We start from the raw sequence: 15,673 nt of genomic DNA on the forward strand, positions 1-15,673 counted from the left end.
CCACCCTGGCAACATCACAGGCGGAAGAAATGTTCTGTTTTACTCTGTGTCAAAAAGACACTGTCCACCAGGCAGGCGGCCGACCCAGTCGGGCGGTCCGTTTAATAGTCTCGAAATGCTTTTGGACCTCACTTTGACCGCGTTTGTCCTTTGTCTTTTTTGGTGCTGGAAAGAAACCGCATCGGACAAGAGACTGACAACGTATCCTTCATCGTTACGAATCACTGTGCTGGCTCACATTACCGTATGTCTTAACGTCCTGCTTGATCATACTACAGCGTCACACAAAAGCATCCAACGGAGCATTTTCGAGCGTGTAGATCTTATACGTTTGCTATTTTTTTATTTGAATCTCCTCTCTCTCTCTCTCTCTCTCTCTCTCCCTCTCCCTCTCCCTCTCCCTCTCCCGCTCCCTCTCCCTCTCCCGCTCCCTCTCCTCTCTCTCTCTCTCTCTCTCTCTCTCTCTCTCTCTCTCTTTCTCTCTATCTCTCTTTCTCTCTATCTCTCTCTCTCTCTCTCTCTCTCTCTCTCTCTCTCTCTCTCTCTTTCTCTCTTTCTCTCTCTCTCTCTCTCTCTCTTTCTCTCTCTCTCTCTCTCTCTCTCTCTCTCTCTCTCTGGGGACACATGAGGTGGTACTACGTATAGCCAGGCCTCCTCCAAGCTTCTCTACACAACAGAATCCTGGACGTTCGTTTAACTTGAGAGAGTAAAAAAAATAATAATTGAACTTTACTTTGTGCCTAATGACACACACCCTCTAGCCCGCGGCAATATTCTTGATTTCACCGTGGGTTTTAGTGCCAATATTGTTCCACCAACGCCTAAAAAAAAAAAAAAAAACCCTGTTTGCTCATTCTAAAGCCCAAACCACACCATGAAGGGTCGGGTCTGGACAAAACGTTTTTTTTTTTTAAACGTCAACCACACCAATGCAACTCCTTGCAACTCAATGAGTTGCATTGGTGTGGTTTACCTTAACCCATTCTGGGCGGGAACCCCTTTTGGTGTTAGCATTATGTTATGCTTTAGCTATTGAAAAATAGCAGATCTACAAGCTCATAGCGCGCCACCGAGTGGCGCGCTACGAGCTTGTAGGTCTGCTATTTTTGAAAAATCGGATCTCAGGTCTAAATGGGTTAAAAACCGCTTTGTCCCAACACGACCCTTTTGGTGTGGTTTGGGCTTTTAAACTTGGCCTCGTGGTGGCGCTAAAGGAGAGGTCACGGGGTCGAACAAATGGAGAGGTATCTTCCTCTCGGGAGCGTGGATGTGTGCAGCATATCTGGTTGGCCCACAGACTAAGGGTGCACTCACACCTTTAATGCAATTCTCGTGCTCGTTGGATCAATGCTGTGTAGTATCATGGCCGCCCAATGCATTTCCAATGGAGGTCACATACAACATAGGGGGAGGGGTCTGTTGTATGGCTTTCAGCTGTGTTTCGACTGCGCCCCTCCCCCTCATACAACACACTGTTGTGTCAAACCATGTGACCTCCATTGGAAATGCATTGGGCGGCCATGACACAACACAAAATGCATCCAACGAGCACAGAACATTGCATTAACCGTGTGAGCCCAGCCTAACAAAACTTGGTGAACAGGTTTGCGCTCTCTCAAGCCGGTCCATTGAGTGAACAACACTGATGTAAATGGATTCGCTGTGTACGATCGACACGGGCTACATTGTACTTATTGCCGTGTTTACATTCTGTTGCTGTATTTTTGCTGTATTTATGTTTTATTTGTGTAGTCTTATGGTCATTGTCATACGGTATTCCCTGCATTGTATATGCAGGACTAACGGGAAGGATTTGAATGCCTATTTTTCTTTTCTGTAAAGACTTTCTTATTTGCAAGGTTTTCTATACATGCGTGCAGTTCTCTCGCCTTCTTTTTTATGATCTACATTTCAGATGCCTTTCACGTTTCACGGAATTTGTGTCTTCCTTTTTTTTTGTCAGCCAGATAGTTGGACTTTTGTATGAATTGATTTATACTCGGCAGTGTCATGACTCGTTCAAGACCAGCCTTAAGGGCCTTTTCAAACGGGAAGCAATGAACGCACACGTTGCTGCCTGGATCAACGACAGGTCTGCTTACAGCAGGGGTTCTCAACCCGTGGGTCGCGACCCCTCGGGGGGGGTCGCCAAATTATTATTATTTTATTTGTATTTATTTTTTTGCAACTGAATGGCTGGAAATGGAAATGAAGAGTTTACATATAGTACACATAGTACATGCATACACCTTCCCTAATGATTATATCTGGTTTCAGATATTTATGGTGTATTGTCTCTATTATTAAGGTTATTGTAGCAGTTAATTCATATTGGGGATCGGGAGGGGGCGGGGCGGGGGTCCCGAGACGTTGCCAAAGCATTTCCGGGGGTCCCCGGCCAAAAACGTTGAGAACCCCTGTGCTACAGGTTTGCTCAAGAGGGGTGCGACAATAACCTGACTCCGCCAGATGGGGCAGCAGAGAGTACACTGGGTTCCCCCCTCCTGCTCCCATCTGGGAACTCTCAGGCAGACTTGATGCCCGGCCACAAAACGGCCTGGCCAATCAGCGGCAGCTAGAGGCGGGATCAAGGCATACTCTCTGCTGCCCCATCTGGCGGAGTCAGGTTAGTGCGACAACGCAAGCGGAAAAAAAAAAGAAGCAAAACAGAATCCAGGTCTGGTGAGTCGCGGGCGTGCGCACGAAACGAGCACGCGCACCAACCAATTCACGGGACCGCGCTCACGTAAAAAAACGCTTGCGTCGTCGCACCGCGACTTCTCCGCGCAAAAAACGCAGGTCTCATTGAAAATGAACTATAGGCGCGTTATATCGCTTCCCGTTTGAAAGGCCCTGTAGTTGAGTGGTTAGGAAACCGTCACAGGAAACCGTGTGATGGGAAGTAGAACTTGTTGTGGGTTTTGATGGAAATGTCTATTCACTGGATTTAAAGATATGAAGATAACTTCTCAATTCTATTTTTATTGGCTTCATGGGGGAAATTTTAATGTAGAATATATATCTTATGCGTACACGTGTTATTATAGATCCTATGCATAACGATGATATTTATTTATTCAGAAAATAAACGACGGATAGCCCGAGGGGGAAAACCTTCCCCTCTTAAATGACCCTTGATATTTAAGACTGATATTTAAAAGTGCATCGATCAGAAATGTTTGCAAAAGTATGAAGCTTATAAATCCTGTGCGGAGGAATTATTGCGTCATGGACTCCTATATCGGAAGCAGGGCAGCAATTGATTCGTTTTCCCGTAGTGGTTTTTATTTATTTTTTAACTTTTGTTTCGTTTAAAATGACAAAGTTGTTGACGACTGTCTCATGTTGACGCATGCATGGTTCTTTTGTATTTTGTGTGTGTGTGTGTGTGTGTGTGGATAAGTCTGTTTATTTATCTATGTACTATTTATGTTTGTTTATTTATTTATATTTCTGTTTGTTGGTTTATTTATTGATTTATTGTTTAATTCAGTCACTGAATACTCAGGCTGTGCTATTGCTTCGTGTCATCATAATAACTGTTGGCGAATGTCAATAAAAAAAGAAATGTTTCTTTGTTATTGGACTGCTGGTCTTGTCCCTAAACCGCTGGTTTTGAACCCCATTGATATCAAGGCCCAGTGGCGTGCACAGACATTTAGAGGGGCAGGTGTTCAAGTTAAAAAAGGGCACCTTGTGCAGCGCGTGGAACCGGCCGGTTGCCTTAATCCATTTTGGGCGGGAACCCCTTTTGGTGTTAGCATTATGTTATGCTTTAGCTATTGAAAAATAGCAGATCTACAAGCTCATAGCGCGCCACTCGGTGGCGCGCTATGAGCTTGTAGATCTGCTATTTTTGAAAAATCTAAAAAAAAAAGAGAGAAAAAAATGTTTTTTTTTCTTCTTTTTCTTTTCAAAAGGGCACATTGCCAAAAGGGCAGGGGGTGCTCTAGCACCCCCTAGTGTCTATCTGTGCACGCCACTGTCAAGGCCCATTATTTATTGAGCATTTAACCCATTTTGGACTGAGGTCGATTCAAAAAAGGTCTTCTAAATCCTACATTTTTTCTGAAAAACCCATGTTTCTATGTCAGTGGTGCTCAACCTTTTTCATGTCAAGGACCCCCAGAATTATCTCTATTGGGCCACGGACCCCCATCTCAAAATATGTAGTTCCAGGGACCCCCCAGAAGCAAATATTTTAGTTCAAAATGTTCGCTTTGAAATATATATTCAATGATTTGCGCCACATTTTAATGATTTTTCAAAAATAGCAGACCTACAAGCTCGTAGCGCGCCACTCGGTGGCGCGCTATGAGCTTGTAGATCTGCTATTTTTCAATAGCTAAAGCATAACATAATGCTAACACCAAAAGGGGTTCCCGCCCAAAATGGGTTAAGCCATTTGATGACATTTTGCCTAAACATTTTTTTCCCCCCTAGTCTTTGGATAAGATTTTGCCTACAATTCCATGCTGTGTATTGACATGGTACCATAGGAGAGATTAGGAAAACATTGATCAAAAATGACAATTATTTTACATGCTCTAATTGTGTAGACTTATTGTAAATTAAGTAGCCTAGTCTGACAATCAGGCTAGGTATTTAACACATTTTGGGCGGGAACCCCTTTTGGTGTTAGCATTATGTTATGCTTTAGCTATTGAAAAATAGCAGATCTACAAGCTCATAGCGCGCCACCGAGTGGCGCGCTACGAGCTTGTAGGTCTGACATAGAAACATAGCTTTTTCAGAAAACTGTCAGGATGTAGAAGACATTTTTAGAATCTGATCTCAGGTCAAAACAATAATTTAACTCTTGAGAGCGTAAAAGCATTTTACACTCTCAAGAGTTATATCTATAAGGGTCCATTTGGTTACCAACTCTCCATCATTTAGCTGGGGACCACCTGGAACCCCCTCAAGGACCACTGGTGGTCCCCGGACCACTGGTTGAAAACCACTGCCCTAAACTAAACAGGAAATACAGTAGACTATAGATGCTCATTCCTGTGCCTTTATTGAGGATCCTTAAACATGAACATAATAGTAATGTTTATAAGGTTACACTCATTATTGTGGGGAGAAATTAAATGCTGTTTGAAGAAGTGAGATAGGCCTCTGCTCTGTTAAAGACTATAAATATGTCCTCTTATTTATAATTATTCAACCCTGAAACTCTGGTTCAGTTTCATTTATTCATACAGTATACGTCAACGGGCCTCTGGACTTTCAGGGCAATGTTTTCACAAATGCAGTGCTTGCTTTTCTGGATATATTTAAGCTTCAATATTATGTTTCATTCTAGTAAGGTTTTGGTCAAAGTAAACTTTTCAAGAAGCATCTGTCACAGAGCATGTATAAACGCAGACAAAAACATCTTAATTCATTCATGTCGTCACGGTCCAATAATGCTCAGGTTTGCTGGTTTGAATGTGAAGCCCCAACGAATTAGTGTGGGCCGTGCAGCCAGGTGAAAGCAATCCAGCCTACTGTATAACTGCACAAAGCTGTTGTTTTAGGGAGTCTCTTTTTTGAGTGGTGCAACCACTCCAAGGAACAGCAATGTCTGTGTTAACCTATATGTGACTATGTGACTATGAGTAGCAGTAGGGGCAAAAGTGGCGCTGTTGTGCCAGAAACAGAGAGAGAGAGAGCTAGTGCTGCACTGTTGCCTGCTAATAGGCCTATCTCACAGCCTGCTTTCCACGCCCACTTCCGGTAAATAGTGGTGTCTTTAACATTAGCATTTACACGTTTTTTTCTCTGGAGAATCTAAGTACATTTTCTAATGTAAAAATGTGACAGACCAATATTATTATGAAGCAAACAAGATGGTAAATCAGCTCGAACAGATAGAACAAACCTTACCTTGAGAAAACAAAAGTTGTAGACTTCTTAAATTACCTCTGTTAACATGTAGCGTCTATGGAGTGACGTCACGCTATCACCACTAACCCCGAAAGGGGGCGTATTAAGGGGGGGCGGGGAAATTCTGTGAGATAGGCAGAGAGAGAGAGAGAGAGAGAGAGAGGGAGGGGGGTGGGGGGGCAGGGGGAGAGGGGAGTTGCACCACTCACTCGGTTCACACGGGTGTGATTTTTTTTGCAGAGCCTGGGTTTCGAAGATCAGACACTTGTTTTACAGCACCGGCTGCCAATGACAGTGCTTCTCCATCATGTGCCTGTCAAGGAGTCCCACTGCGCAAAAAGCATGGAATACGGATGTGTAAATTACAGGAAACTCCCGTTAAACTTTCCAACAAACTCCGGTAAACTCCCGAATTGTACCATCACACCTGCATGTATATTACCGTATATTAACTGTGTATGCCCGCTAAACTTGAGGTTCACGGGCAAAATACTGCAGTGCCCATAATTGCCCTCTTTTCACGCATGCGTTTGCAGTGGCGTGCACAGACATTTAGAGGGGCAGGTGCTCAAGTTAAAAAAGGGCACCTTGTGCAGCGCGTGGAACCGGCCGGTTGCCTTAATCCATTTTGGGCGGGAACCCCTTTTGGTGTTAGCATTATGTTATGCTTTAGCTATTGAAAAATAGCAGATCTACAAGCTCATAGCGCGCCACCGAGTGGCGCGCTATGAGCTTGTAGGTCTGCTATTTTTGAAAAATCAAAAAAAAAAAGAGAAAAAAATGTTTTTTTTTTCTTTTTCTTTTCAAAAGGGCACATTGCCAAAAGGGCAGGGGGTGCTCTAGCACCCCCTAGTGTCTATCTGTGCACGCCACTGTGCGTTTGGCCACGGACCCCCTTTGTGCCGGGGGAGCCCCAAACGAATGATGTGTGTTTACAAATTTTCAGATTTTGTCCAACCAGATTTGTAGCAACCAAATGGACCATAGGACATACAGAGAGCATCTTAACACACTGAAATGTTGAACCAAATGGACCATATAGGACATAATTGAGAGCATAGAGGGCATAGGGGGGGCTAGCGCCCCTCAAAAATGAAGCCCCTCTACTAATTGAGCAGTTGAGACAAATAACAGGCCTTTTCGGGGAGGGGGTATATCGGCCGATTTTAGTTGTTTTTAGATTTATCAGCATCAGTTTGATTAATCAATCAGACCGATTCATTCATTGTCTTTACAGATAATCAAGCCCAAAGTAACAGCTTGAACAGATCTACAAGCTCACAATATTAAATAAAGTTAAATCTGACTTGCCAAAGCCTGCAGTGCAGACACCCTGTTTGTATGTATTTTTCAGAATGGACAAAATTATTATAATTACATCTGGCCACAAAAGATCACAGGATCTACTGATTGTGTCAAACTGACATATTGAACCTATGACACACAGTGTGGCTTCCCCCCCAGTAGGCTACCTTCACATTCAGTATAGATCCTGGGATCTTTTGTGGTCAGATGTAATTTCTTGGGGTCTAGTAGGACTATAGTAAATGATAATAAAAAAAATCACACCCGTGTGAACTGAGTGGTGTAAGGTTTTATATAGCATGATCAGCTGTGGTCTGACGTAATGTCTGACGTAATGAAATAAGGTAAGGTATTATGTAGCCTGATCAGCTCTGATCTGACGTAATGAAATCACACCCGGATGTGATTTCACAACTGGCTTTTTCTGTGCAGAGAAAATGACCATGGTTGCTACGGTCATCCAGTTCACCCGGGTGTGATTTAATTACGTCAGAAATTATTTTGAACATAGCAACCATGCTCATTTTTTTCTGCACACAAAAGCCAGTTGTAGGAGTGGTTTACACCACTCAAAAAATCGCTATAACAAAAAATACATATTTAGCCCCATGCTCGAATGCCCCACCATCCCAAACCCCCCCCCCCCCCCCCCCCACCCCACCGCCAGCCTCCTCTCTCTCAAAAAACAGCTAAAATCCCTAAAACAAAAGAAAGCAGCAAATGAAAAAAAAAATTAACACTCATCTTTTACTTTCTCTAATAACAACCTAAAACATGAACCTTGGTTGGAAAAAAACTAAAGTTGTCCTTAACTGACAGGGAACAACTTTGTTCCCCTAGAACATTGCTGCAGTAATCTGATCCCAGATCAGCCATGCAGTCTCTCATATAGCAGAACTTGACTGTAGCAGCCCTGCCCCGAGGCGCCTCAGACGAGCCCTGCAGGGCATCTGCTGCTTTCACACATACAGCCAGCACACAAAGAGCGACGGTGCTAGACCAACAGAAATATTACAAATAAATAAAGAGAGAGTCGGGAGCAACATTCCTAGTGGGGTGACTGCATGGCAGTGTTGTTTTTGGCAGCAAATTTCTATTTTAGTTTTAGTCATAGTCTCTTGAATAGTTTTCACTTAGTTTTAGTCACATTTTAGTCACCTGGAATGTGTTAGTGTTAGTCTACTTTTAGTCGACTAAATGTCATGATATTTTAGTCGACTAAATCTACAGGTGATTTAGTCGACTAAAATGTATTTTGGTGGGCCTTGATGCCGTCGTAATGACTGTTTTTACACTTGCTGAAAATAGCCGATCTACAAGCTCACAACGCGTCGCTCTGCGACACGTTGTGAGCTTGTAGATCGGCTATTTTCAGCATGCAAACCAAGTGTAAAATGACTTATACTGGATCTCTTGTCCACTAGTCCCTTCCTATTTGTTGACAAAATTGTCAGTATATTTAGTCTTAGTTTTAGTCATCATAGCTTAGTTTTTTATTTAGTTTCCATTTAGTTTTCATCAGTGAAAAAAGGTAGTCGACGAACATTTTTCGTCTTAGTTTTAGTCGACGAAAACAACACTGCTGCATGGGGAGGGTCATATAACTTTCTTCTTTTGCTCAAAACATTCATGGTACCATGCAGGTATCCCTCGTACCATAGGGAGCTCGACCCCCTCCTCACATAGGGAGCTCGACCCCCCTCCCCACATCCCATAGGGAGCTCGACCCCCCTCCCCACATCCCATAGGGAGCTCGACCCCCCTCCCCACATCCCATAGGGAGCTCGACCCCCCTCCCCACATCCCATAGGGAGCTCGACCCCCCTCCCCACATCCCATAGGGAGCTCGACCCCCCTCCCGACCATAGGGAGCTCGACCCCCCCTCCCCACATCCGAAAAGATGTTGTACAATGCAGGGATTGATTGATTGATTGATTCATTCATTCCCTAGGAATGGGACCCGAATGGAAACGAGGTCTTTCTCATTTGATTGATTGATTGATTGAAATATTTATTAACAGTTTGCAGAATCACAGTGCATTTCAAGCACAAACTCAATACAAAGGCTGTTAACTGTGAGTGGACGACCCAATTAAGCATTACACTTGTTTACAATAGGGTCCACCATGTTCAATTCATCAAAACATTTAGAGACATACAAATAGACACTTCTATATAGACAGAGAACAGAGCAGGAATTCATCATAATGGAGGTAAAAAGGGAAAAGAAACATATACAGTGAGGGAAAAAGGGGGGCGGTGGGGGGGGGGGGGGGGATATCATGTGCTATCCATTTGGACCAATGTGCTTGACTGTACCCTGTGCTGTTTGCATTTTTTATTGTCTAATAAAACAATCAATCAATCAAAGCCTGATATGATTGGTTAACTTTAAAGGTTCACATTTCATGTCAGTCAAGGAGCCAATCACAAGCATTTGACCAAGCAGACTGTCAGTCCAAAACCCAACAGGAACTGTAACACATCTCATTTAGTGTGCAGTCAACTGAGCAGAGAGACATCCAATATTAACCCTCCCAACAGGTAGGTAGGTGTGTGTGTGTGTGTGTGTGTGTGTGTGTGTGTGTGTGTGTGTGTGTGTGTGTGTGTGTGTGTGTGTGTGTGTGTGTGTGTGTGTGTGTGTGTGTGTGTGTGTGTGTGTGTGTGTGTGTGTGTGTGTGTGTGTGTGTGTGTGTGTGTGTGTGTGTGTGTGTGAAAAGGAGTGTGTGTGTGAAAAGGAGGCAAAAAGGCTGGCAAAGTATTGTGGTGTCTCTGCTATAATTGGCAGCCGTCAAATATGGCGGAGACGCTGTTACTTATACCCATAGAGTACTGTGTGACATGCCTGTTGTATCATGAAAACACATACCATGACTTTGCAGATGTAACTTTAATGCACCTATAATATTTGTGTCCTTGTATGCATATCCTTTGTGTGGACATAAATAAATGGTTAAAATGTGTGTGTGTGTGTGTGTGTGTGTGTGTGTGTGTGTGTGTGTGTGTGTGTGTGTGTGTGTGTGTGTGTGTGTGTGTGTGTGTGTGTGTGTGTGTGTGTGTGTGTGTGTGTGTGTGTGTGTGTGTGTGTGTGTGTGTGTGCGTGTGTGCATGCGTGCTGCTCGTACTGTACCTCAGTAACAAATATAACTTATTGAATCTTGGATCAAATGAAGCTGCTTTTGTTTGAAGCAGGAAACCACCATGGAAACACTTAAGCTGGACATGCTGCATGCTCTGGAGGAGTTGGAAACCGAGCAGTTCAAGAAGTTCAAGTGGTGTCTTCAACAGCCCGAATATGTTCCCGGTCTCAAGCCGCTCAAAAAAAGTGATTTGGAGAAAGCTGACAGAATGGACACCGTGGACTTGATCAAACAGAGCTATGACCCTAAGGCTTCTCAGATCATCATGGTGAATGTTCTGAAGCAGGTCAACAGGTGGGATCTAGCGAAGAGGTTTAAGGTCGCACGCAGAACTCGCAAAGGTAGGTGAACAGAGAGGGTAGACACGTCATACAGTATGTTCATCTTAAAGGTCCTACAACATGAAATTCAACTTTTCGAAATGTTTGGTGATTTGTGCGCTTCCCTATGTGTTTTCTATCCCCATCATATAGGGGTTTTTATGGAAATTGCTCTCAGGAACAGCTCAACTGATTTGATCGTATTTGTGATGTCATCAGTATCACCCTAGTTTGTATAATTCCTCCCCCCCTTCAGTCTTCAGTTCCAAATTTGCATTTCCGCTTTGTTTACACTATACAGTGTCCGCCATTGTTGATTTTCCAAGTTGTCATGGAATGGAAACAAGCCTGGGTTTATCTAGCATCAGTATTATAATGACTCAAAGACTTTTGCATATCAGCGCCCCCACCACATCAGGACATTGTGGTACTGCAGCTTAAACTGCTTTAGAAGCCAGACAGAAATGACATGGACTGGTTATATCAGAGTGGTGATTTAGGCCCAAACAATTAGAAATAAGTTTGAGGGGCATAAACAATATGATGTAAAATATTAAAAACAAATTTAAAATGCATGTTATAGCTTCTTTAATGTTAGTGTTATAGCAATGAATTATATCAATTTCAAACACTGTAGATTTGAGTGAGTACCAGTACCCAGAGGACATCAGACAACCAGACAACAGACCATCACCTACTCCTAGCGTCAAGTTCCACTCTGCTCCACCGACTGTAATGTTCGGTAAGAAACGTTTGCTCTTGTTGCATCTAAATGTGAGGAATTACTTTATTCATGTCCCGCAAATCAAAACATTATGTCTTGATGTTATAGTCCGATAGCCTGGCTAATAAGCCAGACTGAATCAGCCGTTGGCAAAAAAAAATTGCCTGCCGGCGGATTACGGTCTGGAGAGGCTCAATTGTACGCCCATTTCCTACACCAGAGAACTGGTGTGGCCAATCGGGACATGGTATGCAATATGGGCGGGCTTTGGTACAGTGACGTTCAATGCTTGAGACCTTTGACTGACAGTAGCTCTGACCAATTGCGTCAAAGAGAAAATGTTTGAACCCGCCCCCCGGGAAACAAGATCCATACACAGCATCTCCAGAATCAAATACCACACGACAGTGTGATTTGAGTCTGGCTTATTAGCCAGGCTAATAGTCCGACAGCCAGGAGTGTGGAGTGGGAAATGTGGTATATAGTTGTTTTTTATTGGCCTAAAATATTGTCTTATATACATACATTAATGAGTCCACTTGCTGACCGGCTGTCCGCATTGAGCAATTGTTTTTATAGGGGGTTATATGTGACCATACCATTAAAAACCTATATAAGGTAACATTCACTGCGCAAAAAGCATGGAATACGGATGTGTATATTACAGGAAACTCCCGTTAAACTTTCCAACAAACTCCGGTAAACTCCCGAATTGTACCATCACACCTGTATATTACCGAATATTACTGTATATGCCTGCTAAACTTGAGGTTTACGGGCAAATCTAGTGCCCATAATTGCCCGTTAACTCCTCTTTTCGCGCAGTGATTTCAAAATTTCATTCTGATTTAGCATGTGACGAGTCACAATCCTCGGGCTAAAAACGGCCATAGCCGTCATCACAAATCAAATGTGATGAGGTCAGCACATTTATGCTTGGAATGGATTCAGAATAATGAAAAACCCCTAGTGTGACACGTCACATGCTACTTAAAGGAGTGGTGCATGCGCGTGTGTGCGTGCGTGCGTGCGTGCGTGCGTGCGTGCGTGCGTGCGTGCTAGGCTGCTTGACACTGACACTTGGTGGTCAAACATTGCTATTTCCATGCTTGGACGGACAGGGACAGACAGACAGACATATGGACACTCATAGCTGCGTAATGGAGTGACTAGCACCACTAATATATATATATATATATATATATATATATATATGAACAAATCAAGCCTGTTGGCTGCAGGACTATTAATGGATCGTTGTGTTTCCAGAGTCTGGACAATGTGGAAGAAGTTCTCCTGATCCAGAGACTAATGTACCAGAACCTTCTAGAGGAGACGCACCAGATGCACCAGATGCACCGTCCAGAAAAACACGTGAGACCGTGTCTGTCTGTCTGTCTGTCTGTCTGTCTGTCTGTCTGTCTGTCTGTCTGTCTGTCTGTCTGTCTGTCTGTCTGAATATTTTATTGACAACTCAAAAGTATAATTGGGGCATCTACTGGAAAAGAGTAGTATTACTCCTCTGAGCACCAGAAATAATGATCTGTGTGTGCGTGTGTGCGTGCGTGCGTGCGTGCGTGCGTGTGTGCGTGTGTGTGTATGTGTGTGTGTGTGTGCGCGTGCGTGCAGGCCGTGCTCTTCTGGCTGCGGCGGGTGTGATCGTGTTTGTGGCTGCGGCTGTGTGTGTGATTGTGTTTTTGGTTCCAGGACTACGAGGAGACATAGAGGACCTTTTAGAATGTGAGTCCTCACCCTCTAAGGAACTGATGTTGTCCATTGGCCGCTTGTGTTGCTCATAATGATGACGGTGTATATAGGCTAACATAATTTATAGTGGGTAAGCCTAGTGGTTCCCAAACTTTTTCATGTCAAGGACCCCCGAATTGACACTAATTAGCCCACGGACCCCCATTTGAAAAGATATGCCAGGGACCCCCATGAGAGAAGATCTGTACGGCTCTAGCAAACTCAATACAAAGACTGTTAACTGTGCGTGGACGACCCAATTAAGCATTACACTTGTTTACAAGAGGGTCCACCATGTTCAATTCATCAAAACATTTAGAGACGTACAGATAGACACTTCTATATAGTCAAAGAACAGAACAGGAATTCATCATAAAGGAGGTAAAAAGGGAAAAGAAACTTATACAGTGAGGGGGAAAAGGGTGGGGGGGGGGGGGGGGATTCAGATTTTACGGGGGCCAGTTTCGAATTGCAGCCGTCCGTATAGGTGCCCTTTGAGAGCGGTTTTGAAGGAGTCAAGGGATTCACATGTCTTAATGACTGTTGGTAGGGCGTTCCACATTTTGGTGGCATAGGAGCGAAAATAATTTAGTCCTAAACTAAGTTGGAAAATCTAATTCCATATTATATATATGTGCATATACCGGTATATAATATATATAGCCTATACACCCCTCACTTCATATGAAACGCGCCCGTTGTCCGTCAGAGGTATAAATAAATCTAAACGTGAAAGGGACATTTCTTGTGTGCTGGCAGTGGCTATACGCCTTCATCCGTATATTTGTACCTTGCTCTTATAAGAGCATTCATCTCTCAAACAAAAATAATAGGCAGAAATTTGACATTTTATTTATTTTTGAATATCAACACCGTACTCTGTACACCTTCAGCCGCCTGTAGCGCCATGGGTGGGTTCCAGTGTAACAACACTGAGTGCGTGTTGTCCCCCCTGGCTGCATGCAACGGAGACTGGGACTGTGCCGACGGCTCCGACGAGTGGCCCCGGAACTTGAACTGTCTTGAACTGTCCACCACAGCGACGAAGTAGACTGCAGTAAGCATATCCTCGTTTGAGCATTTACGTTTTTAGAACACTTTTCATGGCCCCACTATTGCTGTTGGTATCGTGGTGACTCTCAAATTCTTTTTTGGTAAACTTAATTTTTACATTTCTTCACATGACATTACACATGTACACAAAAAAACCCACAAAACCCACAACCATATACAGATCTGGTCTGTATATGTTTGTGTGTTTTGTGTGTTTTTTTGTCAAAAAGAGAGTCAAGACAGGGACAAGACATAGTCGGACACAGTCCGGATTACAGTTCACTGAAACTAAAAGTCCTCAACAAACTCCACAAAGGCACTCCAAGCCATGTGGGTGGTGATGGGTGGTGATCCACATGAACTGAAGGGTTATAGGGGAGGGGATGATATTGTGATGTCACTATATCACAGTTTATTTCTTTGGCACATTTGAACGCCAAGGTTTCAGCATCGAGGAAGAAGCCCTACATACAAAGCAAAGACATCATTCCACATAACAAACACGTATAATCACACCAAGGTGTCTAATGAAGTACTGTCACCTCATAAACACACAAAAAACTGGAAAAAATACAAAAATCACAGGACTCCATCTTTAGCGGAAAGGTTCTTTCAATAAGTACCTTAAAACGGCAACGTCCTGTTTTTTCGCAGGTCATCCTCCTATACTTGCCGACCAGATGAGTTCCAGTGCAACAATGCTTCCTGTATCTATGGTAACTGGCAGTGTGATGAAGAAGATGATTGCGGGGACCACAGTGACGAGATTGACTGTCACTTGTGATTCTCAGATCCAACAGATTTATTATTATTATTATTATTATTTAGTTTAATTCGTCATTCAGTCAGAGCATATCTTTTGCTATAGTTTGCTTATAAGCAGTTAATACCCAGATGAATGTGCCACTGCCAATGTGTTATTGTCTACATATGATGCATCATCTCTCTAATGCAGATGTATTCACCTATACTCTTCTCCTCATTGTGAATGTGGTACGAGGTGTACTTCCGTAGGATTCTTTTTGCAAAAATAGATTATTTTTGCTGTCTTGGCTTTTATAGGGACCAAACTGTCAGAAAATGATGGGATTCGCATTTCCCGGACCCCCCCCCCCCCCCCACACACACCCCTTTTCTGGTGGTGTCATCTATTTTAGGACCTCCCAGAAAAGTAGGCTACATGCACCAGCCAATTAATTTAAATTTTAAAATCAGATTTTCACAAAATTATAGTTGTTTTGTTTGTTTTAAAATATTCTGAGCTGATTTGTTACACTTTTAAAGTGTCCAGAATAATCTTTTCAGACCAGATCAGATCATAATTGAAGTAGCCTATAACAGTTTTTTGAGCTGGGCTCTGATAACAAAAAAATGTACCGGGGGTCTTCCACAGGGGTCCAGGGCCAGTTTTGGCTCTATTCTTGCACCCAGTTCTGCGATAACTATTTTGAATAATATTAAAAAACATTGTATCTTTTTATGTATCTTGGTTTTATGTATTGTACTTTGATGG

The sequence above is a fragment of the Electrona antarctica genome, assembly GCF_951216825.1.
Source record: "Electrona antarctica genome assembly, chromosome: 20".
In the NCBI taxonomy this organism is placed as follows: Eukaryota; Metazoa; Chordata; class Actinopteri; order Myctophiformes; family Myctophidae; genus Electrona; species Electrona antarctica.